This window comes from Hyperolius riggenbachi, chromosome 3 (genome assembly GCF_040937935.1).
Source record: "Hyperolius riggenbachi isolate aHypRig1 chromosome 3, aHypRig1.pri, whole genome shotgun sequence".
In the NCBI taxonomy this organism is placed as follows: domain Eukaryota; kingdom Metazoa; phylum Chordata; class Amphibia; order Anura; family Hyperoliidae; genus Hyperolius; species Hyperolius riggenbachi.
The window spans coordinates 127477684-127504403 of NC_090648.1; the positions used below are offsets into that span (position 1 = coordinate 127477684).

Below are 26720 nucleotides of genomic sequence, written 5' to 3' on the forward strand. Positions count from 1 at the left end.
TCTGCCACGTGTCCCCACTCCAGAGAGAGTCTGTGCCGTGTTCCCACTCCAGAAGGAGAGTCCCCACACCAGAGGGGTAGTGTCTGTGTCCATGTCCTCATACCACATACTGTGCCCATGTCCCCACGCATTCTGATAACCTTTCTGGAACTCATTCAGTTACTTCAGGGAAATTTAATTTTCCATTTGGCAATCCAATCTTTAACAAATGGAATTAGACAGAGGCTCCAGTAACGAATGCAATCTAGCTCTGGCTGAGCACATTAAGATGTACATTCTAAAGCTATTTCACGTGTAATTGCGCTGCCCGCATTACTTTGCTGGAGTTGGCTGCTATTAAATATGACTGTGCACATTGAGCATTTAAAGGAAATCTCCACGTTAAAGTGGATGCACTGTTTCCAAGATTACTTGCAACCAACCGCCCTCCCTTATATATGGTAAAGCCAAAAACCTTATTTGTTAACCTATATAGTTCATATAGAAGTTTCTTGCAAAGTGCAGGATACTTCTCCTTACCTTTAGATTTCTTTTGTATTATAATTCTTTTCCCCAGTCCACAGTGTTTCTCTATTGGAGAAGGTGAAAACAAGCCTAGCTCTCCTCATTGGGAGATTAGTTACATATATACACAGAGTCTGATAAGTTTTACAAGTAAAACTGATGCAACTGAAAAATAAATGTTAAAGAGAAACCATGACCAAGAACTGAACTTAATTCCAATCAGTAACTGATACCCCCTTCCCAATGAGAAATCTTTTCCTTTTCACAAACGGATTATCAGGTGGCTCTGTATGGCTGATATTGTGGTGAAACTCCTCCCACAGTGTGATGTCAGCACCATGGCTCTTACATCACACTGTGGGAGCCTTGTTGCATTGTGGGACATAACAGCTATTTCCAAATGCCAAAAAAGCAAGCAGCTTCTCCTTTCACAGACATCACCTGCTAGCAGTAAAAATGTCACCATGTGGTAAATGTCAGAATGTAAATGTCAGAATGTAAATCAGGGAGAGGAAAGCTTTTACAATGGGAAAACACTGACAATCATTTTTATGTAACTATTGTAATAATGAAACACTTTTTTTTTCATAACATTATTTTCACTGGAGTTCCTCTTTAAATACTGATGGAGAGGGAAGGCCCTGCATCCCATAGAGACCTCCTGATCCTCTCAACATGCCCTCGGTCTACCACTGTCCCACTGTTGAAGGCATTCAACCAACTGGTCGATACACCTTTGGAAGTCCTCAGGAAGGCTTCGGACTTACTGGCATCCCCAAGTACTTGCTGAGGACCCATACTGTGCACACAAGTTCCAGCTCACGCTTGCTCAGTAGGATGTGCCTGTATTTGGAATCACTCGGGGATATGAGTGCTTCCAAAGCTATCTGAGGACTCACAAAGGCGCAGAATTTCAACGGTGGACATCGGTGGACCGAGGACACAGAGAGAAGACTGTTAAGGTTTGGAAGGTTCTATAGGATAAAGAGTCTTCCCTCTCCAAAAGTGATTAACGCGTTTTTTTAGGACACTTCACATTTGATTTATGCACTTTGGGACCGCGCTAAATCTACATCGCGTTTCTGACACATTGTAGAGTTTCATTGCATCGGTCCCTCTGATTGGCAGGGTGCAGGGACAGCAGATCCGCTCAAAAATTCACGTCCACAAACATGAAGTAGATTTCTAATAGTGCGGTCCTAAAAGGGTTAATGTATTCTGCTAACAGGGCCTGATTTTTGAAAATGCCACAAATGCCAGAGCCTTGGGCGGCTGCAGCCCAAGGGAGCACCTGAACATGAAAGAGGGGTTGCTACATATGAAAGGGGCTGCTGAGAATGGGGAGCAATACATGAAAAAGGGAAACATATGCTCAAGGGAGCTGTTCATGAAAGAAAGGATATGCTGTACATGGATGATACACATGGAAGAGGGAGCCGCACATGGAAATGGAGGGTGCTGCTGCACAAGAAAGGGGAGCCACAGCATTATTGGCTTAGGGGCACAAAAAGTATAAATCCAGCCTTGTCCTCTAAACCTGCTCCTTCATTGGACTCCGAGCACCTCTCATGGGCATGCTTTTAAGCCAGACTACTTCCAACAAAGTTGTGCTATGACCCCTCTGGAGGAGCCTCTTGCAATGGCCATGCGTGTCACTTCCTCTTCCTGCTTCATTCAGTGATGCACTTCTCTAACAGAGAAGACAGGGGTGACCTGGAGGTTATAGCATAGCCAAGATGGCAGCCGCGATTTTTAAATTGAAATCGAACGAAAACTATTTGGCGTAGAATGGTGATTCAGGCATCAAATGAAATTGGAGAGCACAAGCTACAGAAAGGTATGCATCTTTAAGTACTTTGCAGTACTGGTCGGAGTCTCAAGGCTTACCCATGAGAGGTGCTCAAGTCCCTTTCAGAACAAAGGAAGAAGTAGCTTGGGGCAAAGGATATAATATAGGCCTTGTGTTTCTATAGGTTGGTGCACACCAGAGCAGTTCGTGAACGTTTTTGAAAATGCTAGCAGTTTGAAAACCGCTTGGGTAATGTATTTCAATGGGCTGGTGCACATCAAGCGGTTTGTTTTTTTCCACAAACACAAACTCAGGGGCTGGAGCATTTTTTAAATTTCTGAGGCATTTCTGCCTCAATATTAAGTATAGGAAAGTGGAAAACCGCTCTGAAAAACGCTAGATCAGAGCGGTTTTCCAGGTGTTTTTGTTACAGTAGCTGTTCAGTAACAGCTTTACTGTTACAATATATGAAATCTGCTACACAAAAATGCTCCAAAAAACGCTAGGCATCTTTAGAACATCTCTAAACATGCCTAGAATCGCTCTAAAAATCTGCTTCAAAAACCACTAGCGTTTTGTGGATCAGCAGTGTTTCTGGTCACTACCATCATACTTGTTTCTATAAGGAGTATACTTTAACTTGTTAGAAACCGCAAAAGATAGCTGCAGTCCCAAAAAAATGTTCAATTATTTATTATACAGAAATTACAAAAAGTTTTGGAAATTCTTGATCATCAACAGATCTTCATAGGAACCACATATAATGTCTTCAATTAGTAGTATATTCTAAAAACTGACCATTGAATATTTCCATGAGGATCAGAAACACAGCCATAAAATGGCTTGGAGTTGTTTAAGATAACATATTCAGGCAACAACACTATTTTGTTTCGGGCTGTAATAGCCCTTCGTCAGGCCTTTAATTTCATTAAGACCCTCCTCAGGCTAATAAAGTAAAGAAACTGAGTTCTGTTGAAAATTTATTTAATACAGTGATAGGCCAGTTCCATCCAGGCACTCACAGAGACCATCCTAGTAGTGAGGTGACAAACGCCACAGTACAATTGGTCGGTCAGGAGATGTCACTCTCATGTCCCATCATGCCACATCTGAGCAGACCTGAACTGAAGAAATGCACCATAATTCCACAGTGTATAAACTGAACTGGCAGCCCAATGAAACAAGGTGACAGCATAGACACAGGTTTCAGGTCCCCCACTGCAGATCAGCTGCTCTGCTGTAGATTAGATAGAAGTGGTTAGTATGCTTTATTTCAGTAGCTTCCCATCTTAAACCTATCCCGCGTTTCCATGAGACTGGTGATGATTTGCCCTTTTTAGTGGTCCAATAGCTTGATTTAGCGAGGTCCTTTTGTTCCAGTTTCTTGTAGCGGTTTTGTTAGGCCAGTTTTGTCAGTCCTTTATATCGTCCTCACAATGTCCATCCCATTACACAGTGTAGTGACATTTTGTCTGCTCACATACTCTGCTTTCAGCACTGTGGACAGCTCCCTTGATTCATTGCTTTCATCTGAATACACCACATTAACTGGCTTTTACTGGTTTGTAAACACCATTACACTCAAGACATTTCCAGATTGAGAAATACAGCCCATGCCGCTGCTTCTGGGCAGAGATCTGTGCCAAGATGTCAGGCTGAGTCTTAAATCTTACATTTTAAATTCACCCAAGAATTACTTTTTTTTACCAGCATTTGTTGACCACCTAGAATTTTGCAAGCTTATTCAACTATTTTCATTATTTATTGCTGTGTTTTTCAAAACCCTCCTGTGTTTTTTGATTGCTATAGGTGATATAAGAGCTCCTGTGGGTATAGAAAAATAGCTGTGTACTTTGCAGGATCTTTTAAAACAATGTTATTGTTGCATAAAGGGGAACTTCAGCATAAACAAACATACTGTTATTAAGTTACATTAGTTATGTTAATTAGACTAGATAGGTAATATAATCTTTTACCCACCCTGTTTTAAAAGAACAGGCAAATGTTTGTGATTCATGGGGGCTGCCATCTTTGTCATGGGGGCAGCCATCTTTTTGGTTGAAAGGAGGTCATAGGGAGCATGAGACACAGTTCCAACTGTCCTGTGTACTGATAACCCCTCCCAGCTGCACACACTAGGCTTCAAATGTCAAATTCAAAATGTAAAAAAAAAAAAAAAAATTGCACCAAAACAGCAGAACGAGAACAACAACATCAGAAATCCCATCATGCTTTGCACAGCATAAGGGGAAAACTGCCCGGGCAGTTTTCTTCTGTGCAGCTGAAAATGAGGCTTGTATAAGAGAAACAAAGTTCTGATGCTGTGAAACTGTTAAAGAAACACCAGGCCTTTTCAGTGCTGCTGAGTCGTTTTTTAGTCTGGAGGTTCACTTTAAGACAATATTTTGTCTATCCTTGTTCAGATAGGTAGATAGAGGGAGGGATCAAAGCTCATTGCCCTTATTGGGACTTTAAATGAGTACGAGAAGATTAGCTGCCGGGAGACTTGGGCGCAGGATACAGCCGGTATGGCTTATCCTGCTGCTGCACAAGTTCCCGGTTACGTTCATTACTATTCCCCCTCTAGGTCGACGTGGATGGTGGGGAATGATGTAATTCGGCTTCCAGCTGTTGCTGGAGGCTGAATTACAGTGTTATAAAAGTAACTTCAGCTCCGTCTTCTGACGGTGCCCGAAGTTACTCACTGTGCACCGCTATAGCTGTAATTCCTATTACGGTCTATGGTGGCGCCAGCTGCGCTCAAGTCTCCTGCGCTGGATTGCGAGTGTTCGACTTTAAATAGTTCAAACTGGGAGTAGGAGCTGAAGTGGTCATTTCAAAATTCCATACGGCACAAATGATTAACCTTTTGTGCACTCATACATACAGAGGCTCAATAAATGGACATGGCAGCGCTCAGTAATATTTCCGGTGCCAATGCCAGCAGAGTACCGCATGTTGCGCATTTAAGGTTATCGGTAGTACTGTGGTTACATACATTAACTGCTGCTGGATGGTGGTGATTGGAATCTACACCCTGTTTTGATGCTGTTATTCCTGCCAGGGGGTATATTTCACATCACTGCTGCTGCACGATCTCGTCGCTCCTGCTGATCTCGTTGCTGTCTCCCTATGATGGCAGACCTCTGTGAGCCAGTCAGGAGCCAATTGAATTGGCTCCTGACCCTATCATCAATGTAAGCAACTCCCATTGGCTTACATTGATCACAGGGTCAGGAGCCAATGAAAGCACCTCCTGACCGGCTTACAGAGCTCTGCGTGATAGAGACGGCAGAGTGTGTGACCTGAGGCGATGGGTGTGCAGTGTGGATGGCGGCAGGGGGATCCATCTGAAAATGGCGCCTGCGAATAATGGCGCACGGTGTTGCCGCTAATCCGTTTGTTGCTTATTGCTATTTAATGTTAAAGCCTTATCGTTATTTAGTGTTAACACACAGAACCCTCTCTGTACCTATCCCTAACCCCTAAACCCCCCCTGGTGGTGCCTAACCCTAACCACCCCCCTGGTGGTGCCTAACCCTAAGCACCCCCTGGTGGTGCCTAACCCTAACCACCCCTCTGGAGGTGCCTAACCCTAAGCACCCCTCTGGAGGTGCCTAACTCTAAGACCTCCCTGGTGGTGCCTAACCCTAAATCTCCCCTGGTGGTGCCTAACCCTAACCTTGACAGTGTTACATTAAATCCATTCACCATTTTGCAGTTAAATACTGTGCGCAATAACGTCTGCTGTTTGGCACATGAACGGTGCTATTTAAAAATAACATTAGTGTGTGCCGTTTTTCTTATTTTTTTCCCTGTGCGCCATTATTATGCAGTACTAACGATAAATTGCGATACGCGTATCTTTTCAATGTGGCGCCATTTTTATGCATAGGCTCTGTGCGCCATTATTCACTAATCCGAGCTTGGCAGATGGAGAGTGAGAGAATCAGGAGAAACCCTATTTGAAAGGAGGCCTAAATCTCTCGAAATTTCTCTCCTTGAATCATTCTCCCGGTCTTCATTGTTCACAGTCTACACCCACGATTTGTTGCCTCAGTTTGTATAGTGAGCGTCCCCCCTATAACCGCTAAATGAGGTTATTAACACGGGCGCCTATGGCAGTGCTCAAATCCCCCCCCCCCACACACACACTTCTAGCACCCAATAACATAGGGGCCGCCGGGCATACATGTTAAGAGTGGCAAAGGCAGCATGGATATCGGCGGAAATTGTGGCGAGGGGACAGTTGGGGTTAGGCATCAGTAGAGGGAATGGTTAGGGTTAAAGAGGAACTCCAGCTAAACAAACATACTGTCATTAAGTTACATTAGTTATGTTAATTAAAATATATAGGTAATATAATCTCTTACCCACACTGTTTAAAAAGAACAGGCAAATGTTTGTGATTTCATGATGGCAGCCATCTTTTTGGTTGAAAGGAGGTGACAGGGAGCATGAGACACAGTTCCAACTGTCCTATGTCCTGAGCACCACTCCCAGTTGCTAGGCAACGTGAATAACAACATAGGAAATCCCATCATGCTCTACACAGCATCAGGGAAAAAAAGCTTTGGTAAGAAAAACAAAGTTCTTATGCTGTGAAACTGTTAAAGAAACACCAAGCCTTTTCAGTTCTGCTGAGTAGATTTTTAGTCCGGAGGTTTACTTTAAGCATTGGTTAAAGGAGTTGATTAGAGTTAGGCATTGGTTGGGGGAGTCAGCTAGGGTTAGGCATCAGTGGTAGTGGTTGGGGGGGGGGGGGGGCGCAGTTGAGGGTAAGGAATTCATAGAGGGAGGGTTCATGTGACAATGGGGTCAGATTAGGTGATAGTAACATATAGGGAAAAAATGTATTACTGTAATTACATAAAGCCTAAAAGTAGAATATCGGTAATTTTACTAATATTTTACTAGTGGCTATCTCTGGTGCTCAATTACTGCTGCACTCCTTTTACATGTATGAATTCCAGGCCCTGCTACCTCTTCACAAACAGGTCAAATAGCACATAGTGAATAAGGAAGCAAATCCACTAAATATGTAACATCCAAGTTACAGCTGGACTGTCCCAAACTCTCCTGGGGGAACTCGTCAGGGGAAGCACAGTAGATGCATGTTCAAGTGTCTAAGCCAGCAAGCCTTTGGGCAACATAAGCTGCGATGACATGCAAATTTCAGTACAGCCCTGATGTCTGAAGATGCACACAGGCTGCAAAAACTGAACACTGGGAGGTTGATTCACAAAACTATTTCACCTTGGTTACACCTCCGCTATGAGGAGGTAACTTTTCAATTAGGTTTTAATACAACTGTTACACTCACCTCTCTGGCGTCCTTCAGTGGTTCAGTGCGTGTTTGCAGGAACATGCTCGGCCTTATTGCCTTGTCCTGCCTCCTATGCCCTACAGCATCACGCTGTTCGTGCATGCGCATTAGGTGTTGTGTGCTTGCGCAAAGACTGGCGCACTTATACCATGACATGTGCGCATGCATAGAAACTTGCGCCTCCCACTGTGCATGCTTAATGCATGATTTTTGGCGCCAATCCAGATAGATACCAGTATATAAGCAACACTGCCCTCAACTGCAGTGCTGCTCGTTCTGACAGCTTGGCTAACAGTTGTTTGGTGAACCCTAGCATTTATTCCTGTTGATTCCTGCTGTGAACCCAGCCCGTGACCTCGACCTACACGGTTTTCTGCCTGCCCCGACCTTTGGCTTGTGACTTCGACTTCTGCCGATATCTGCCTGCCCTGATCTCTGGCTTGTGACCTCGACCTCTGCTGTCTGCCGCCTGCCCAGACTCCTGGCTTGTTTTCTTGATTACGGCTACTGCTCATTCTCAGCAAGTACTGGACTACTCCACTCAGCAGCATCTCCTGTCCTTCTCGGTTACCGGTAGGGCAATCCCAGGGGCAGCCACTAGGCAGAAAAGTAGTCTGTTGCTCACTAGGAGTAGCGGCCCATCATCCCTTGCGGGGTGCACTGGTGAAGACTAGTGGCCGCTTAGACTCCACGCCCTGGGAGAGCCCACGCTAACCACCTGTAGCTGGGTCAACAGAGCCTGCTTCCAGACCTGCCTCATAACAAGAACATTATTTTAGGCTAGGTTCACAGTGGGATATCGCATTGCAATGTTAAAGTCGCAAAACACAAAATTGCAACGCAAAAAAAGAGTCGTAATGCACATTAACGCTGCTTTAACGTCACATTCAGTAGATACAACGAAGCATACAAGCAATGAAAAGTATGCTTCCCTGTATCTGAGTTTAGCGGTAAAGCACTGCAGCAGTGCATAACCATAACGCTAGATTTACAACGCAATGCTAATGATGCACTGTGAACATTGCATAGTCTATACATTGCAGAGTGGTAAAGAGCGCTATAAGACTTTATAACGCTGGACAATAACATCCCACTGTAATCCTGGCCTTAAACAAATTGTTAAAATAAAAAAGTTTCCCCACCTCAAAAAAAAACCGTGGAAAATGGCTGTTGAATCAGCTGATACATCCTTAAAAAAACTCTAGCTGTCAGCACTCTTCCTTGGTGTGGACAAAGCCTTTATCCTATATCATGCTCACAAGTAAGAGACACATTAGACACAGTACATCCGCTATACATTCCCCACCACTGGGCTCTACCAGCCCCCAGAGAGTGATGGTGTAACAGGTACTCTTTACTGGGCATTGACTCTAAGTGCTGGGAAATGTGCATTGTGTATTGCCAGTTATTCCTCCTAGTGTGCACTGATTGTGTGGCTGCTGTTTTCCTTATTGCTGTGTGTGAGGTTGTTACTCCGGAACACAGTGAAAGGAAAGAGTGTGAGATGCTTTGGCGTGGTTAGTGTCTCTAATGTGAAAATGAGTCAAGTCGTAGGACTGATCCCCAGAGATCAGCCTGAATCACTCTCAGTGGGAGCTGCATGTACCTAGCGACAGCTCAAGCCAATTTTCTTTGTCTTGGCAACAGCCTGGGTGTTCCAGCTGCTGTCGTGGATGGACTGTACCACCTCCTGCTACCCTTCCCGATGATTCCCCCCATTGTAGAATGTCACCGCCAAAATTAATTAATCTCCGAATGATATGCTCTATGCCCCAGGCACAGGCGCAGCAACATAATCCCCAACTGCTCCGCTGACCGTTCAGGGGGAGTTCACAAGTGACTAATTCTGTCATTCGGAAAGCTTATATATGGTGCAACACTTCTGTTTATATTCCTCCCTTCAACGCAGCTTGCCTGTAAGTGGATGTCACTGGTGTAACTACAGAGTGATTGGCCACAGTGCAAATTCTATATTTGGCCACAATATAAATACTGCACTTGTGTGTGTTTGGGGAAAGCAGGGACGTATTTATCTACCTGCATCACAATGGATGTTCTAGCTGAATAGATCTGAAAAGGAGTCTGAAGTGAAAATAAAAATAAAAAACATATACTCACCTAAGGAGAGGCAAAGCTCTGGGTGCTGAGTTGCTGACTGCTCTCTTCCACGTTCCACGTGAGCTTCAGGAATCTTCGGAAGCACTCGGGCTTCCATAAACAGGCTGTACATACAGCACACGTGCGAGTGCCCTCTCTCTCTCGCTCACTCACGCACTTGTGCAGTACAGAGCCACCCGTCTTCGGAAGCCTTCCAAAATCTCCCGCGGTGGGAGATTTGAACTGTGAAGCCAACGAGGGGACCGTGAGGAGAGCGGGAAGGCTCCATGGGTGACTCCTTAGGTGACTATCTGATTTTTATTTTTATTTGCACTACAGATTCACTTTAAAGGATACCTGAAGAGAGAAAAGAAGGTCACCGTTACATACTTAGTCCAGAAGCTTCCCCAATGCTCTTCAACCCCACCAACCCAGCGCTCGTCCATGTGGGAGGGGAAGGATAAATGAGGGGTGAGTGGATAGATGAATCCGAGAAGGTGCATGGGGCATGAAAGGATTAATGAGGGGTGGGTGGATAGATGGGAGTCAGGGAAGGTGTATGGGGCGTGGTGCAGGAGGGTAGATGGAAGGTAGGAGTACATGTTAAGGTCAGGCAAAGAAGCAGAGGGGGATGCAAGCATAGATGAGGGCTGGGTGATTGGAGGTGAGAAAAGGTGATTCAGTGGTACAGGAGGATAGATGAGAGGTAGGAGTACAGGTCAAGGTCAGGAGAGGTGGATACAAGGATAGGTAAGGGGTGGATCTCAGAAGAGACGACTCTGTGGGGTAAGGACAACAAATAATACCAGAAACTACAATTAACATGAGTGGCCACATAATAGCAAAGTATATGTAAACAATTAAAGCGGAACTGAATGCAAAAAAGCAAAACAAAGTGTTTCACTTACCTGGGGCTTCTGCCAGCCCCTTTCAGCCTTCCTGTTCCCTTGCCGGTCCTCCACAATCCTCCGTTCTCTCAACACTAGCTAGTTTCATTACCATTGATGCGGCAACTATGCTTGTGTACCCTGGGCCACGCATATCTTTCTTGGCCTTCCAGCCTGCAATAGTGTCCTAGACGGCGTAGTTGCCATCGACTTACATATCAACAGTAATGAAACTAGCTGGTTGTGGGAGAACGGAGGATCGTGGAGGACCGGCGTGGGAAAGGAAGGTTGCGAGGGGCTGATAGGAGCCCCAGGTAAGTGAAACACTGGGTTTTTTTAGTAGTATTCAATTCTGCATTAAACAATCTAGTCCAGGTTTTCTGTATTACTGTATTTTTTGTACTATAAGACTCACTTTTTATCCCCCAAAAGTGGGGAAAAAAGTCACTGCATCTTATAGTCCAAATGCAGGGTGTTCCTGACTTGTGAACGCCTGCCAATACGAACGTCCAACCCGCAGCAATATCGGGGACTCCCTGTATTGTGCCCGTGCAGAGGAGGACACAAAGGGGCATAGAGCAGGACACAAGGGCGACAGAGGTGGATACATGGAGGACACAGGAGGAACAGAGGAGGACACAAGGAGACACAAGAGGTACAAGGGGGCATGAGGTACAAAGGGGGCATAATACACAAGATGCCCCTTCGCCATGGATGCACCAGGTTTAGTATATATTTTCCCCTGGTTTTTGTCCTTTAAACCTAGGTGCATCTTATGGTCAGGAGCGTCTTATAGTCTGGAAAATACGGTAGTTATGATCTGCTCTGTTCTCCAACAAAAATACTAAAAATACCACCAATGTTTATAAAAAAAATATCCCATTACCCCAATCTCAGGAGAAAACATTTACAGATGTACGGTAGCTGAGCTCACCATCATATTCAAATACTTCCTTTCTAATCTTATCTTGTGAGTTACAGCAGATCTCTGACAGAGTATAAACTGCACACAGACTCCATGCTTTGCTTTCTCTCAGGAACACAAACTGTTCTCTTACTTTTTTTTTTTTCTTTTCTCTGCTCTCTGAGTAAAACTTCCTGGTTAACTTAAGGCAACAATACACTGGTCGATTATTCCACCAGATCGACCAGCAGATAGATCCCTCTGTGATCGAATCTGATCAAAGAGGGATCTATTGGCTGCCTACACTGCAAACAGATTTTGACTCGATTTCACTATGAAACCGATTTACAATCTGTGGAGCTGCCGCTGCCGTCCCCTGCATACATTACCTGATCCGGCCGGCACAAGTCCCCCGGTCTCCGCTGTCTCTACTCCGCTCTGGGCTCCAGCTTCACTTTACTTCCTGTCGGGGAAAGTTTAAATAGTAGAGAGCGCTCTACTGTTTAAACTTCCCCCGACAGGAAGTAAGTGAAGCCAGCCGGAGCCCAGCGCAAAGAAGGGACTGCGGTGACAGCGGGGCCGCGCGCCGACGGAACAGGTAATGTATTGCCGCAAGCGCCGGTCGTCGAACATTTGAACGCCGCTATCGATGCACTCCCAACCCGTCGGCGATCAAGCAAAATTTTCCGTGTGGACAGACCGACAGGATCGATCGTTTTTGGGCGGAAATCCGTCGAGCGGTCAGCGTTTGTGCATCGATTTTACAGAGGATCAAATCTGCTGTCTATTGGCGGTAAATCGGGCAAGTGTATGGGCACCTTAACAGACAACATTGTCACATGACTCTAGATCAGTGGATAAGCTGAATAAGGACATATAAAACATCACATCAACACTATGCTAAAAAGTATTAGAGACACAGGATCAGAGAGACATTCAGGCAACTTGCGTTGTTTAAAAAGAAAAAAATAGAAACTTACCTCACCTCAGGTTTCCTTTAAAACTTGGCGATAGTGGGGAATTAGCACTTAGATTGTGCATAAACGAGTATACCTGATATGCAGTAAATCAATCTGCCTATAGCTATGTTAAATAATTCTTGTTATTTATAAGCCACCAGCTTATCAGGGGGCTCTACAAGTAATGGGGGGTGCAACGTCCATACTTGCATGAAAGAAGAAACTATTACACAGGAGGCAAATAAAGAACTGTGCCCCTTGAGCTTACAATCTAAAAGCCTGTTAGAAACCCACCATGATCTGAGCCCAAAAGTTCTGTAAATTGCAGAAATATTACTGACATTGGCTTTCCTGCAGGGCCCGGATCTCATATCTGACATGCACTGGGGCAAAATGATTGGCTGGTACTTTTTTTGAACAAATATATTTTGAGAAATGTGTATTTCTGTGTTGCCTGTGAGCGGCAGCATTGGTAGGTTGCAGCATGTTTTCCACTTTCCCCCATAAGGCCACACGTGTGTCACTCTCACTATCTCTCCTGCTGTCCTCCCCTCTACTTCATCATTTTTTGCTTTTTAAGATTCTCCCAGTGAGTGTGAAGAAGTGGGTGGAGTAGGCAATGGGTTTATCTAATGCAAGCAGCCATCTGTCCTCCCTCTGTCACCAGATCACAAGACAGTGCTATGCTGAGCAGTGCTATGGCTTGGGTGAGCCTGCATGTTGTGTGGGAACACTTCATGCCACCCCATGGGAGAGTTATGTGAGCCTGGCACATGCCGGCAGGAGCAGAAGGTCCCTCATTCCTTTGTCTGTTACTCCATGGCAGTGTGAGTACATACATTACATCATACAGTGTATAACCACCAACTGGCCCTCACTACCAAGAGGGTTTCTTTCATTACACAGTCTGCACTTATGTTCATTTTTAAAGTAAATACATTTTGCCTATAGCTTATTTGCTGTGTATTATTCTTTTAATATTTGCCGTTAACGCAAGTTCAATTTATCTCATTCATTTCTATGTGGCTAGATTACCTGTATGGGTGTTGATAGGCTGTATTTGCATGTAAAAGTGAAGTATAAACTGAATGTGTTTTTAACGGACACATTCACACCTCTGTACTTGTATACATGTGTTTAAACACTGAAATTAAAGCTCAACTCCGAAACAAAAACGCATTTTTGTTTTGATCAGTAAGGCAATGATTTACAACCTCATTTGGGTTTTTGTTGCTGCCTTATGATGCACTTTGCGATCATTTTGTTACTTTTTGTGGAGGCAGGAAGTTAGGCAGGAACAAATAAAACTTTTTTTTGTTGTTGTTTTTTGAGTTTTATTTTTGTAGCGGAAGTAATGTTTTAAACCCTGTCTATATTTTATTGCTGTTCCTTATTATCTGTCCCTGATACTGTCAGTTTTCACAGTACAGCCACAAAGCTCAATGATTGTCCTAGGAACTGGAAGTAGGCAAAATATATGTAATAGGGACACACACTGCCATAATATTCCCTGAATGTTCTGTCCCTTTCCACACTATTATGAAGTAAATAAAAAATAAAAAATGGGCATTAATAAATAGGTAACATTCAGGGTTACCATCAGGTAGTACTCTATGGCGAGACAGTCATTAAAGCAGATCCGAGATGAAAAACTAACTATAACAATTAACTTGTCTATATATCTGATGTAAAGTTTAGATAGTTTACACAGCAAATCTAGCTGCACACAGCTTCAATAGTATGATTATTTATTTCTGTGATACAATGAGAGCAGCCATGTTATGTTTGTGATCATTACACACAGGCAAGCTGATCTGCATCTCCAGCCCTCAGCCTGTGAAAACTTCACTCCCCTCTCCTCCTCCCTCCTTTTTGCCTCTGAAATCTCTGGCTAGTAACACCTTTTCCTCCTCCTGCCCAGACTGAGCTCCCATAAGCCCTTGCTACATGAGTCTGAGAGTCAGAGCCGGGACAAGGTCCTCCAGCACCCAAGGCTGAGACAGCAAAGTGCGCCCCTCCATCCCTCCCACCCCAGCCGTCACACACTAATTTATATTAGACTAAGAAGCGTCCTAGGGCCCCCAAAATCCCCAACACCTTAATCTCTAGTTATCTGGCTTGCAGTCACTGCTATGTATGCCCTTTCCTTATTTCATTGTGCTTCAAACACAATTGAGAATGACAGCAGAATGAATTGTGCGCCCCCTCCTACACTGCGCCCTGAGGCTGGAGCCTCTTCAGCCTCTGCCTCGGCCCGGCCCTGCTGAGAGTGCCAAGGCACTGGAGAAGCTGTGGGTGAGGCTTGTTTAGTTTATAGAGAATTAGAGTATTAAAACAAAAAAACAAAACAAAAAAAGTATTGGGCTTGAGGAATGCCCCATAAACTATATGAAAGGAACACAATTATGCAATGAGTAAAGGTTTATCTCAGATCCACTTTAAGGGCGCTGCCATAGGCTGTAATGTGAATTACATCTATAGCGGTGCTCAGAGGGTAATTTGGGTGACCGCAAAAGACAGAGCCCCAATTACAAAAAAAACAAACTGTGCAATTCAGCCGCCAGCAGTAGCTGGCATCCTAACTGCATCTTATCCCTGAGTCCATGGTGGCCTGGAGGGGAAATAGTAAATAACACCGCTGGGATAATTGCAATAGCAGGATGAGCCTTTTTTGGCTTCGCCCCGTGCTGCCCTTTTTGCATGTATACACTATGGTGTCACTTTCACAATCCTTGCAGTAACAGATAATGGGAGGCTGCTGTGCAACCTTGTACCTAAAATAATGCCATTTTTTTACAGCGCAGTGCAAGGAAGCATGGGAAGGGCGTTTAAATGTAGATTATATCACAGCTTGGGCTGCAACTGCTCCTGCCCATGGGCCTCACCATACTAGCGGCTGCCCTCATGGTCACATAGTCACATAGTATACATCTCCCGTCACATGAGTGCCAGTGGCATGAGATAAATGTGATCTGAGCCAGCCAGTAGAATGACCACAGAATGATAGGTAAATATAAAACGGCAATCACATGCTTCCTTGCATTGGTCTGCATGGGGGACTCAGAGAGCAGCAGAATGGGTTGCAATACTGAGGGAACTATTGGGGGGAAACCAGCTATACTAGGGCACTGTATGGCTATACTAGGAGAACTGTTTGGGGATGACATACCACTACCAATACTGGGGAAACTGTTGGTGGGACATAGCTATCCTTGGGGCAGTACTGGGCAGACATAGCTACTGTAACCTGGCCAATGATGATGTCTGATGGATACTGTAGTTTAGGACATTCTGCCTAATTTTGTCATTTGGAGGCATGACTCTTGCTAATGTTATTTGGAGGAATATGCTGGCTTATTATGTTATGTGGAGACATGCCTCTTTATGTTAATTGGGGACATGTGTACAACATTTTGACAACAAACTGCCTAATTATGTTATTTTAGGGATATGTACACTAATTATATTTTTGGAGAGGACATGTGTGATTAATGATGTTATTTGAAGGAACCTAATTATGCTACTTCGGGGATATGCTGCCCAGTTATGACCCAAGATGGTGTTAATAGAAGCGGTTGTTGTTGTTAAAACCTCATACCACGTAGTTTATTTGGTACTATGACTGTTTATATAGTAACTAGAGCCTTTTTAGGATTGGAGGGGGCAGAATTCACAGTTTTGCTGTGAGGTCCACTAATGTCTAGGTACACCATGGTTAGTAGTCAAATAGTGAGCTCAAAGAGTCCCTGAAATACATCTTGTATAGAACCCACCTTCTTTGTAGATCTGTGTAGACTCTGGAAGCAGTACAAAGCTTCTGGCTGTAGTGGGAGGAGGGATGTTAGAGTGTATCTCTGCCTCGCTTGATATTAGATCAGATGTACAAACACTAGATTTGCATTGTTAAAAATGACCATTCGTGGTCATCTCAGGTGAAAACTTACCATCAGTAGGTTTTGAGAAATTTTGTGCCTGTATGTTTCTACATTTGAATTCTCACATGAGAACTTTCTTGCATGTTTTTACACCTTAAAGCGGTATAAAACCCTGACATAATATTCAATAAAAACATGTTTTCCTACTTTGTATATGCCATACGGTTATCATATTTGCTTTTGTGCATAAATATTATTATTCATTTAGAAATTATACGTTCCCAAAGTACACTTTTTTACTCTGAAAGCTGACTTTGCATTTTATTCATAACTGCTTTATTCATCTTCTAACGTAAGCAGAAATGCTTTCTGATGCCCCTCTGATTGTCTCACTGTCTTCAGGAGAGTTTGCAGTGTCAGAGAAGGGTTTGTTTACATTTCTCACTTAATACAATTAAACACAAGATAACATTATCTCTAGTTAGGGATTGTCCAGCTTTCCCTGCAGGGGAGCTTCTAAAGGCGTGTACACACTCCATAGCTGATCATTCAGAAACAGCCTTATCAGTCTGCCGACAGCGCGTACACACATGCTAATGTCGGCTGAACGTCCGCCCAGCGGGAGGGTCTGACGGACCCGGCGGTATGGCGTGTGTGTTTAACCCTTTGAATGCTGTTCTAGTAAAAAAAATTGCTGGTTGTATATAATATGCTGTAAATAATGCTGGGAATACATGGCTCGATTCTGAGCCATTTAGATGGCTCGATTCTGAGCCATTTAGATGGCTCGATAGATAATTTCCGACATGTTCCGATCTCCCGCCCGCTCGTTTCCGCGCTCGATTCTGCATGGAGGACAATGGTAAAAGATAAGAAAAACGAGCGGAAGATAAGAGAATCGCCTGCAGAATCCAGCGCGGAAAAACAATCGGGTGCAGAATCGAGCGGCACAATTGAGCCATGTATGCCCAGCATTAAAGCAAAGAAGAAATGCTGGGTTTCATTCCGCTTTAACTACTTTACGACCACGTCACGCCAATGGGCGTGACTGCGGCGGCAGCCCCAGGACCACCTAACGCCAATTGGCGTCAAGTCCTGGGGCTGCAGTTTTCCAGGGAACGGCCGTGCGCATGCGCGATCGTTCCCTGCCGCTTCACGGAACGGAGTTCCATGAATAAGTAAGGAAAGAGTAAGGTGAAAGAAATCCTCTTTGTTTACAAGCGTACAGCGCTGCCGAGGGCCGCAGCGCTGTACAGATCGGCGATCCCCGGCCTCTGATTGGCCGGGGAGTGCTCTCCTCTCATAGGCTGATGCCTATGAGAGGCGGAACAGGACGTATCGCCGTCCTGTTCCAATTCTTGTGACGGAGGGGAGGAGGGAAGGAGAGGGAGGGGGACGGAGAGAGAGAGCCTCGCTGAGGCAAGTGAAAAAAAATAAACAAAGCCTGCAGCGATCGGACCCCTCCGGCGGCATGTCCCCTTAGGGACAAAAAAAGGAGGTGAGTCCGATCGCTGGGCTCCCAAGCTGGTCTGTGCAGGAGGCTGAAAAGCCTGCACAGCCCAGCAATGCAAACATGAGCCTGGTCTTTAGGGGGGGTTACCACTGCGGTCGTCAAGTGTTTAACAACAAAATACCTTCTCAGCCCCAACATACAAAAACATAGTCAAAATAAGTTGTCCCAAGCAGAGGGGTAACTAAAGGGTGAGCAGCAATGCAGCCACATGGGGGGCTGTGGGTGGGGGCCCAACTTCTTACCCTCCTTGCCACCAATGCAGGAGGCCAACCCTCCAGAGCAGGAGTACAGCCACACTTGTTGTGGGTGGGGGGAGTCATGGTAGCTACATTTATTTTTGAATAATGGGACAGATTCATGAAATATTGGTAAAATGTACGTGTACACACACTGCCTATAGAGTTTACTGGTGCCATCCAGCTCTGCATGGCCGAGGTGCAGTGTAATTCGTTGGGCAAATGGTGAACCCCATATTCAGTGTTTAGGGGTTCACAAATATTCAATCTTCTATGCAAATTTTGGGTTTGCAGATCCGTTCCCAACATCACTATCAAGGAGACTTGCATGAAATAATAACTTTTGGCAATTTGCCAAATTAATTTGCCAATTAATTTAAACTATACCGGGAGATTATGAAAGCTGCCATTGATGAGCATGTTGCATAAAAAAATGTTCATTGTCTAACTATCAAGGAAAGGTGGTATTCCTATCTCTAATACTCTCTCAGTCACTGACTCAGAATAAGCATTCAGATCAGATGAGACTCCTTCCTGTGTAAATCTCTCTACAGCTGCAGCATGCTTGTTGCAAGTAACTGCCCAGAGGGGTTTGCCGGGGCTTGGCCCAACTATTTGCACACCGGAACAGCAGAGATTCCCCATACCCCACCCCAACCTTCCCCAAAACAAATATGGGAGAGGGGAATATGCTATAGACTGAGCATAGCCATGCCTCCTGAGAGAGGCATCTACATGAACCATGTTAGGTTTTTTGGTATTGCTTTGTGTTCCACTCCAGATGTTGGTAACATGACTGGGCATTCTGGATTGTATGGGCTTTTACACACAAAATCAGGACCATCTCTCTGAGTGACTCATAAGATGGACAACTAGTAGCTTGGTCCACGTACAAGTACAGAGGCATGTAAAACTAAACAATAGATCTCTATATACCCAAAGACTAAACTCTTCTTAAAATAATCTCTCACATTTATAATGATAAAGATTAATATAATTGCTCCTTTTATTATTCCTACATAAGCTTAAAGGGGTTCTGGGGGGGAACAGAGGATAAAAACCACCACTTTCCTGGGGCTTCTATCTGCCCCATGTAGCAGTAATGTCCCACGCCGTCCTTCTCCGATTCGCTGTTCCTTGCACCGGGCATTATTGGTCTGGCATAGCCGAATAATGCGTGCTGCCGTTTGCGTCCTCGGAAGCTTACTGCGGAGGCGCAGTACGAAGTTTTCTTGTACTGAGCCTGCGCAGTAAGCTTCTGATGACGCAGGCGGGAGCGAGCAGGCCACGGCCGCGCAGCCACAGTTGGACGGCGTGACGCTCTAGACCGTGGCCGGCGGCGGGGAACGGCGGATTGGAGGAGGACGGCGTGGGACATTACTGCTAAATGGGGCAGATAGAAGCCCCAGGGAAGTGGTGGTTTTTATCCTCAGGTTCCCCCACAGAACCCCTTTAAACAAACAGACTAAATCATCTTTATTTCTAAAACCTACAAATCTAACTATCCAGGTAATAGTTCTTGTTTTTCCTGTTCTAACTTTTTTATTGTTTTAATGTTTTAGTGTGTTTATTATCAAACTCATTGAAATTGGGTAATAATATACAGTAGTTATCTTGTTGTACAAAATGCAAAACCTATGATAGTAGTATATCCAAATTACTAAGATTTCAATCAACTATATATAGGAATCGACTTTTGGGCCTTAGCAGGGTGTCTCTTATACTGGGGATACAGGGAATATGAGGAACTCCAGGTTAAACAAACATACTGTCATTAAGTTACATTAGTTATGTTAATTAAAATAGATAGGTAATATAATCTCTTACCCACACTATTTTAAAAGAACAGGCAAATGTTTGTGATTTCATTAGGGGCAGCCATCTTTTTGTTTAAAAGGAAGTGACAGGGAGCATGAGACACAGTTCCAACTGTCCCGTGTCCTGAGCACCTCTCCCAGTTGCTAGGCAACGTGAACAACAATATAGGAAATCCCATCATGCTCTGCACAGCATCAGGGAAAAAAAGCCTGGGCTTTTTTTCTTTGATGGGTGGAGCATAGCTAAAAATGCAGCTAAAAATGATGCTTTGGTAAGAAAAACAACGTTCTGATGCTGTGAAACTGTTAAAAAAACACCAAGCCTTTTCAGTTCTGCTGAGTAGATTTTTAGTCCGGAGGTTCACTTTAACTACTCATGACTGTTACCTAAATGTTCATGTCCATGCTATCTTGGTCCAACATATTGAAAATTCATATGTCTAAATGTATATGACTATTTTAATACATAAAACGACCATTTGTTATTTTTTTCTCTGAAAAACCCAATAAAAATGACTTGAATTCAAGTACATAGGCACAGTATTGCACACAAGCAAGAATTATTGACATATGACTATTCATTGTATATGCATGTCTGCATAATGTATGGAGCAACGCTTTGCTTTGGAATGTCAATGCAATTCCGCTTTCTGTCTAGTCAGTGGCTGTGAGTTAATCTGCTATTAACTGCAGGGCTTATTGATGGGCCCTGTGGCATTAGGAAACCTGATAAGAATTACTATTCTCATGAGAGAAACTGTTCTCCTTCAGGACTCTGTATCTGCAATACTAATGCCAAGTTGTCCATTCTGGTGGCATTAACACCACACTCTTCTACTGAGGTAGAATGAGATATTTTCCATTTACCAATTAATGTTAAAGAGAACCCAAGGTACAAATAAACTGAGATAAATAATTGTATTTATCCTACTCCTAAAAATGACTTTTTTAGATGTCCCTTGTTTTTATTTTATATTTAACCTTTTGGGGACTGCCGATAGTAAATCCTACGTCGCACTTGTGGCTGTCTATGCCTGATGCGGCGTAGGATTTATGCCATTTCCGCACCTGACGTGATTGTGTGCTAAGCTGTCATATGACAGCTAACATCTCCCCTCAGGGATCAGGAGCCATCACGATTGGGAAGAAGGGAAGGGAAGAAGAGGACAGGGACTCGCCTTCCTGGTGTTCCCACGACGATTGTCGCCCCCCTCCGCTCTGGCCGGTGTCCACGCTCCCTCTATGTTAAGTGTTGGGTTCCGGCATGATGATGTCATCAAGCCATGACCCGGAACTTAACGGCAGTGCAAACGAGGATGCCGGCCAGAGCGGAGGGGGCTAGAGCTGCTCATCGCTGGAGCCTGGGAGGTGAGTAACGGCTGCTGGCAATACGGTGGACACCTGGCTACACTGGGGACACCATGCCCAGCTAGCCATATTTCTGGCTGCCTGCCCCCCCCCCCAAATGCGCCCCCCCCTCCCCACATGTAAAAAGGCCTGGTCCTTAAGAGGGGGTTAGGCAGCCGGTCCCCAAAGGAATATCTATTTACAAAGTAGATTGAATGTTTTGTTATCTCTGCTCAGTTGAAGCCTAATAAGTGTCCCTAAATGAAAATACATGAACTATTGACCTTTTCCTATCTCTCCATTGCTCTCAAAAGTTGTATTCTGCCAGGAAAACTTTGATGGCTGTAAATTCCTTATCAGTGATGTTTTCTTTATTTCCGACAAGGTACCGACAAGACAGAAGCTGTCACTTCTATGCCTTAAAATTATCTCTGCAGCCAGCAAAATAAAACAAGTAAAACAGCCTGGTTATTAATATGCTTTTCACTGCACATACACGTTTATCTCATCATGTTACATATTGCCTCAGGTACACTTTAATCTCCTCCTGTGATGCCTTAACAAGTATCAAGGTTTCCCTACCACACCACATTATTCAGAGATTCATTATTTATGACAGCTATAAATGAAGGGCATCGCTGCAGTTCGATTGATTTACAATAGATTCCCAGCTGGAATCCTTTGAAGATTTATGTGCTGTGTGTGATAGGAATCAATTCCTATCAGAGAATAATTGATGATTTTGCACCCAGTGGCAATCAATTGCCATCATCAGATTTATGTTTAGTTCAAATGAACAAGGGAGAGAGTACTGGCGTGCCTAATTAACGTGTGGAAACTGATATATATGCAAATGTATTGTTTTAAGAGTGATATGTGATAAAATATTTGTCTTTGGCCCTGTTCACAGTGGTCAATTGCGTTGCAGAATAATTCTGCATGTCAACTCACTGCCCATACAATTCTTGGGAAATTTAGGCGCCCGTTTACACTTACGCGATTGGCTGTGTTTCCCCACGTATGAATTTGTGCTGGAAAAGGCAGCCAATTGAAATCAATAGGCTGCCGTCCGATTAGCATGCAGGGTAAAAAGAAACAGATGACATGCAGCAAAATTTTGCATCACACATGTGATTCCCTCTAGCCGTGCATGGTGTGGCTAGAGGGAATGGCATGCATACACTCATTGAAACCTGTGTCAGCGTGCGGTTCAGAGACACAGGCCAGGAAAAAAGTGGAATTGAGCCCTAAATGCACTACTTATCCAGATATTGGACCCTAATCGAAATTCCCATAATCCTTCTTTCATATATGTATGCTGACTATTGCATGTCTTGGGGTTGTTGCAAGCAGGTAGCCAAAGGAAGGTTTGAGGCACCTACTGTAGATTTATGCTAGGCTGAGGCTCACACGTAGGCCTAAATCAGTCCATTTCATAGAACTAACCGCAACAGACATGTCAGTGGATCCTATGTTAAGCATAAGATTCGTTCATTCATACTTCCATGTCTGTTGTGTCCATAGCAGTGACAGAACGCAAAGTCCCGACCTGCTCATTTTTATTTGGACACCAGATGGAAGTCTAACGTGTCATAGACGGGATGATGTCTATGACATGTCTGTTGCAATGAACACAACAGAAGTTCATTGAATAACATTGAATAGCTGGTCACAATTGATCCGCCGGAACGGGAAATTTGGGCATTGCAGGCACCAGTGAAGTTCACGCCTGCTATTTGTAGCTGCAATTGCATAGCAGGTAGCCTCGGCACTGCTATTTTATCGGACGTCCCCAATATAGCCACTAATTGCAGCTCTTAACATGGGTGCATATGGCGACTCCCAAACTTCTCTAGCGGCCCATAAAATACATAGGCATCGGTTGTGGGGTCGGTAAGGGTTAGGCATCGTTTGGGGCGGTCAGTTAGGGATTGATTGGGGGGTCATTTAGGGTGAGGCATTGGCTGGGGAGGGTGGGTTACAGTTAGGCATCGGTTGAGTGTGTTGCTTAGGATTAGGCATCAGCTGGAGGATCGGTTAAGGATTAGGCATTAATTGGGGGGTTGGTTAGGGTTAAGAGTCGATAGCTGGAGGATTCAAGTGAGAATAGGCTTAGGTAATCCGATAGTAAAATATCAGTAAAAATTATTGTGGTAATTACATGGAGCCTAAAACAAGAAGGTCAGTCATTTTACCTATATTCTACTAACAACATCTCTGGCTCCCATTTTTCTGGGCACCTTTTTTGCATGTACACGAGTGTGCTATTATGGCTGACCACAGCACAACCTCGTGCTAATGTGAACCCAGCCCTATGTGGCATTTCATGGAAACTGCTGAAGCTGAAATATTAGCAGCCAGGCACTTGGCATTTCTTTACAATGAGGTTATCAGTGCCAATGATATGTACACTACTTGCTGTGTAGGTACATCTGTTATCTACACAGTGCTACACAATTTATTAGGATTTGCATATAAAAATTAATAATAGTAATGGGTCTGCCAAAGAAGCAGTTTTAGAATTGGGGTCGGAACTCCAGTATGTAGATCTGAGTGCTCTTATACTGATGTGTGTGCTAATCACTATGGTGATGTAGTGATTACCACCCACGCTTTGCAGTGCTGGGTCCCCGGTTCGAACCCCAGCCTGGGCCCTATCTGTATGAAGTTCGTATGTTCTCGCAGTATATGCGTAGGTTTCCTCCTGCCACTCCGGTTTCCTCCCACATCCCAAAAACACACAGATAAATTAACTAGCTCCCCCTAGACTTTGATACATACACTACATGATACATACATAGACATATGACTATGGTAGCGGATTAGATTGTGAGCCCCTCTGAGGGACAGTTAAGTGACAAGACAATATACTTTGTACAGCGCCGTGGAAGATGTTGGTACTATATACTGTAAATACTAAATAACAATAATAATATATAATGAGCATTAACCAGTTACGATCGTCATCAGAAAAAAAGATTCAGACTCCCGTATATGTGGGGGATGGGCTAATCATAACCTGGCTTCACCCTTCCTAATCTGCTGTGTTTGAAATTCTGTAAGCAAATTGGCTGCCACTCAGAAGTTGACACTGGTGACATCTATAAGCTGCTGGGCTTTGCTGGCAGAGCCTTTGTGCCTTGGCTTGGCTGTAATAGGTGTGTCTGGCTGGCAGCAGCTGCACTTATGCCTGTTCTGTATGTGTGTGTCTGTGTGTGTGTGAGAGAGAGACTCTGTGTGTGTCTGTGCATGCAGAGGTGTAGTGAGCATGTTGTGTGCATCCTTCCATCTTCTTGTATCCTAGCAACCCCAGCGATGCTGCAGTCCTGTAGAGAAGGAGGCTGGAGAGCAGTGGGAATTGTTCTCAAGTAACCAGTTCACTCCCACACTGGCTTCCATAACATAGTATTCCTTTCTGTATCAGCTGCCGTCATTGTCCTCTATTATAGATTATAACCAGCTGAAAAATGGGTGAAGATAAATTAATATTAGTCACCTGCGTCTGACTCAGATAAGGATTTAAGAAGTGGGTATGATGCTTGTCTGTCACACATTGTTCAGGCTTTACAGAGGATCTCCACTGAAAATCAGCTGGCATTGACATGGGAAGTACAAACCAAGCTTGTAATGAAAAAAAAACACACAATTAGAGGTAACCTCTCAATGAAAACTGTATGTCATCTTGTTTAATATTTGCAGAGATAGGAGAAATCAAAGCAGGCAATTTGGGCACCCGCTAGCAGCAGAGGTTGGGCACCGTCATAGGCGTCTATTGAAATAGTGGTAATGAGGGGAAATTTGGGCCCTTGCGGCACCCAATAAATAGCGGGCGCTGGGTCTAGCCCTCAATTAGCCCTCAATGCCGTTATTTCAATGGGTGCCTATTGGCAGCGGGGGTGAGGGGGGGTTAGGGTTAGGCATCAGGAAGGGAATTTGTGCAGAGGGGGGGGGGGGGGTATTTAAAAACAACATTTTACGATTCTTCTTTAGTATTCCTCCGCTTCAATATTAGGCGCCCTTTTATTACCTATGCACTGAAATGATATGCCACCATAATATGACAGCACAGTGGCCTAGTTTTTAGCACTCTCACCTTGCAGCGCTAGAATCCCGGTTCGAATGCCAGCCAGGTCAGCATCTGCACGAAGTTTGTATGTTCTCATGCCTGCGTGGGTTTCCTCCAGGCACTCCAGTTTCCTCTCACATCCCATAAACATACAGATAAGTTAATTGGCTTCACCCTAAAATTGGCCCTAGCCTGCAATACATACACTACACAATACATACATAGACATAGGACTATGGTAGGGATTAGATTGTGAGCTCCTCTGAGGGACAGTTAGTGACAAAGATATATATACTCTGTACAGTGCTGTGGAAGATGTCAATGCTATATAAATATTAAATAATAATAATAATTTGACATTTCTTGTACAAACTGACCATGGCCTTTCTTTTGCAATTCACAAGCAAGCCTGTTGGTCCTCAGTGAGACAGGATGCTTTACCGACCAATGAAACGATGACTCTTTAGGATTTTCTGGCCCAACAGTATCTCAAGTAGTTAGAGAGTGGCAGTTGGGAAAAAAAACTTTGAGCGATAAGGAATATGTTGGTCAAAAAAGGCTGGTGAGCAAGAGCGGTGAAAGGCAAGTAGCACACTAAAGGCTCATACACACATCAGACCATAGTCTTTGGAAAATGAAAGATCACAGACCAATTTTACCCCCTTCCATGTAGTATGAGAGCCATACCTACACAGTCTTTTCTATTGAGCTGAACTCCCCATCAGATAGAAATCTTTGCAAGATGCTGCACACAAAGATCCTGTACACATTCAAAAGATCAATATCTGCAATAGATCTGTTCCTGCAAAATGCATTCATAGTCTATGATATCTGCAGATCCTCATACACACCTTGTTTAACAGACATTCATCTGCAGATCAGATCCACCAGGATGGATCTTCAGATCTGCAGATGATTGTCTGATCTGCAGATGAATGTCTGTTAAACAAGGTGTGTATGAGGATCTGCAGATATCATAGACCATGAATGCATTTTGCAGGAACGGATCATTGGCAGGAACAGATCTTTTGCAGATACTGATCTTTTGAATGTGTACAGCATCTGTGTGTGCAGCATCTTGTAAAGATTTCAGTCTGATGGGGAGTTCAGCTCAATAGAATAGACTGTGTAGGTATGGCTCTCATACTACATGGAAGGGGTAAAATTGGTCTGTGATCTTTCATTTTCCAAAGACTATAGGCTGATGTGTGTATGCACCCTTAGTCTGCAGCAACAAAAGGGCAACAACATGACAAATTACAACTGAATTCAATGTAGGTGCATAACAAAGCATAGCCAAACATGCTACAAAACTTTTCAAAGGATGGGCTTTAGTAGTAGGAGACCATCAAGAGTGCCTTTGGTATCACAGAAAAATAGGAAAAGCCGCCTGCTGTGGA

At 44.1% G+C, this 26720-nt stretch overlaps 1 protein-coding gene across 4 annotated transcripts in view; it reads left to right on the forward strand.

Annotated features, from left to right (window-relative positions):
* ADD2 (adducin 2) overlaps positions 1 to 26720 on the forward strand; it is a 150775-nt gene that overhangs the window by 40070 nt on the left and 83985 nt on the right. The window contains exon 1 of one of the 4 annotated variants that reach the window (XM_068274911.1): positions 6841 to 6869. The exons of 2 other annotated variants lie outside the window; for them this stretch is intronic. The gene's annotated coding sequence lies outside the window, so the exon portion shown is untranslated. Of the gene's footprint in view, positions 1 to 6840; positions 6870 to 13137; positions 13294 to 26720 lie in introns of those variants that run through there. One more of the 4 variants, XM_068274910.1, reaches the window with a different exon arrangement.